The sequence below is a fragment of the Octodon degus genome, unplaced genomic scaffold, assembly GCF_000260255.1.
Source record: "Octodon degus isolate 3935 unplaced genomic scaffold, OctDeg1.0 scaffold00017, whole genome shotgun sequence".
NCBI lineage: Eukaryota > Metazoa > Chordata > Mammalia > Rodentia > Octodontidae > Octodon > Octodon degus.
The window spans coordinates 75,893-79,144 of NW_004524593.1; positions in this window are offsets into that span (position 1 = coordinate 75,893).

The window sequence follows — 3,252 nt, forward strand, 5'->3', positions numbered from 1 at the left end:
TCAGTCCCAAGAGATTGTAAATGCAGTAAAAACCAAGGCTAAAACTGGGAAGAGAGTTTCAAATTCAGAATCACCTGATTTAGCTTCAAGAGTTACCTCACACCTGTGTCCTCCTTTCGTCCCACTTCTCTGATGTGAGACTAAGGACAAGCCTAGTCAGAGAAGATGGATAAATCATCCTCTAGTTTTATAAAAAATAAATTAGATTGCCTCTCTGACCTCAGATCTTAATTTTTTCCTTCATCTTCCTTGTTCCAGGATCCCTGTTTCTCTTTGATTGTTCCTATTGCAGGACTTTTTAGATGTTTTCCCAGCCCATACTTTCTTCAAGAACTCACACCCTTGTTGAAATGACTATCCTCTTCTAAGACACAGGGGATTAAGTCCTGAACAGATTCTTGATTCTAAAATAGCCAGAAATGCATGCCTTGCCAGCCCTGCCCTGGGGTTGTGCTGAGCCAGTGATGGAGTCTGGGCGTGGTAGTGCACACTTGTAATCCCAGTGCTGGGGAGGGTGAAAACAGCAGGATTACTGCGAGTCTGAGTTGCATAGTGAGACCCTGTACCACATACATAAATGAAAAAAAAAGCCATGAAGATTATCTCTTTATGATAACTTGAAGTTATTATATAGAGAATATAGTTGGAAGTTATTCTACATGAAATCAAAGAAGTCACACAGGACTCATATGTGCCAACATATATAAAACTTATCTTTATGGAGGAAAAAGTGATGCAGACTTACTGGGGAAAGATAGGGATGAGAATACTTGTTGGAGGACAGAAGACAAAGTAGGTTGCTCTTTAATTTCTCTAGTCCCTGTGACCCTAACTTTCCTTTTTGCTCCTGGGTTTGTAAGTTTTTTCTGAGCCCCTTCTTTTAGGTACTAGATAGGCTTTCTGTCTTTACTACCAAGCCATGCTGACAAAGTGTTTCCTTCAAAGGAGCCACTTGGACAGCAGGCACCCACTTGATGCTTAGAATTAAGGTGAACCAGGCTCGATGCTCCCATCCACCTCCCACCCTCTGTTTTTGGTTTGTTTTCCTGATGATCCTCCTTCCAAGAGCCTCTTTTTTCACTTTCTGTTGTGCTTTCCAGAAACATCATGTCATGATAAATGCAATATTCTTTTACATTCTTTGCTAAATGGAAGCAAGGCTACCTACCTCTCCAAAGCTCTTTTGATTCCTTCAAAGCACAGGGAACTCATTGCCTCCTTCCATACAAGCCTTGAGGCCACAAGATGAAATTTGAATTTTTCTAGCTTCTATCACCTCAGTGTGCAGTGTTACCACGAAACTTGAACAAGGAAATCACCCTTCATTTGCATTTAATCTCATGTTGCTCAACAATAGAAATCATGTGTTGGATAGATGTACTGTGGCCCAAGATCATTGCTACTCCTTGCTGTACAACAGAGGAAAAGTCTGCTGCTAGATTTTCAAGAATTCGAGTCTGTTTGGGTTTCCTATATTTAAAGATACTAAGTCTTTCCACAGGGAACACCTGAAATACTTTCTGCTTTCTTAACTAGACCAAGATCATAGAGGGAGGAAATGTTTTCTTCTAATCCTTATGCCAGCCTTCATGTTAAGGAAGGGTCACTGACTTTATACCCCCGGAAGTCTTCTTCCTTACTGAGACCTAGAATGATTTGTGAATCTGGAGCTGTTGCATACATAGATCCACCCCATGCTGTTTTCCTCTTTTACAGTCTGAACTTCAGAGAGCCTGTTTTCTGGCTGGCTGATATGGATCTACTTCTCACTCCTCCCGAAGAAGCCTGCAGGAGGTCAGAACTTTCCGCCCTTGTAGAGTTACAGCTGAGATTCAACATTATTAAGCGATTCAATATTATTAAGTAGACTGGTATATAGATAAAAAGACATAGCATCTAAAACTAATTTTATTAGTAGTAAGCATCACTGTATTCATATTTTTATTTCCATCTGTTTTAATGCTTTTTTTCCCTTTCCTTATTGCTTTCAAATTAGAGTAGAGAAAAAGACAAAAACTGCTTATGGGCCAGTGCTGTGGGTTACATTGAACTAGTACCTCTTCTCCACAAAGCATCTCAGCAGCCTTTCTCCTTTCCTCTCATGTGCTTCCAAGTCCCTCTACACCTTTAATAATGGTCCATCAATTCCTTAACCCAGCTCCAGGTAACATGGAATCTCCAAGAGCCCTTGGTCTACATAAGGGGCATGATAAGAGAGAAACTAAGGATCTGTGAATAGTGTAATGCTCTTAGTCCTTTCCAGGACCTGAGGCGTTTTTGCACCTTGGTGGTTTAATTTAATGCTCTGTGGTTTGCTAATCAGAGTCTATCACCAGATAAAAGTTGGCTAAGTTAGACAGAGACAGGTTTGGGATCCTTGTGAGTTCTTGGAGAAAGAGCAGGATGGGGAGAGAGGGAAGGCAGGAGAGAGGAGGGAGGAGAGAAAACCAGGGACTTAGAAGGCTCTGAGCATTGTGCGCATGTCTAATGGTAATTTATAATGGTGAGTTGAAACTGTACAGTAGTTTTAAAGGAATGTCAGTAGAATGGATAGATATTATGTGCTCTTTATTCAGTCTTAAATTCTCCATCAATCCTGGCTCTCTTCACTGCTACAAAGCTGTTGTCCCCTCCAAGTGATGCTCCAGCCTGTCCCTCTCCTTCTCACACATACCTTATGAAAAATGGCTGTGCCATCTGCAGCTGCCCGGAGGCTGTGGTGTCGAGAGTGTGGCTCAGTGAACATACAAGTGCGCAGCTAGACCACAGCCCCTTCCAGGAGGTGGTTAGAATATAAATCACAGTAAGCTTTCTCTTTTCAAGTAACTGGCTGCCACTGGAGGGCTGACTTGAAGGAATGAGAGGGTGAGAAAAGTCTCACTGGAAATAGGCCCTCAAACGTGGAGAGACTGACTGGAAGGAATAGCACAGAAGGCGGTGGTATGTTTCAAAACAAAACTCCTTCTTCAGGGCACTTGCAGATTATGAACAAAAGTAAGGACAACATGAGGTTTACTGAACTTTAATAAGGTTGCTCGTCTTTGGGTCTGTAAAAGTCTCTTTGGAACTCTTACTTTTCTTTAACTCTTCATCCCCCTTTCTGATTTTCTGGCATTCACATTGTTCCTTTTTTTTTTTTTTTAATGTATTTGGTGCAGGGTCTCACTACACAGCTTGGACTCCTAGTGATCCTCCTGTTTTCAGCCTTTCCAGTGCTGGGATTATAAGCATGCACCACCACACCCAGTCTGG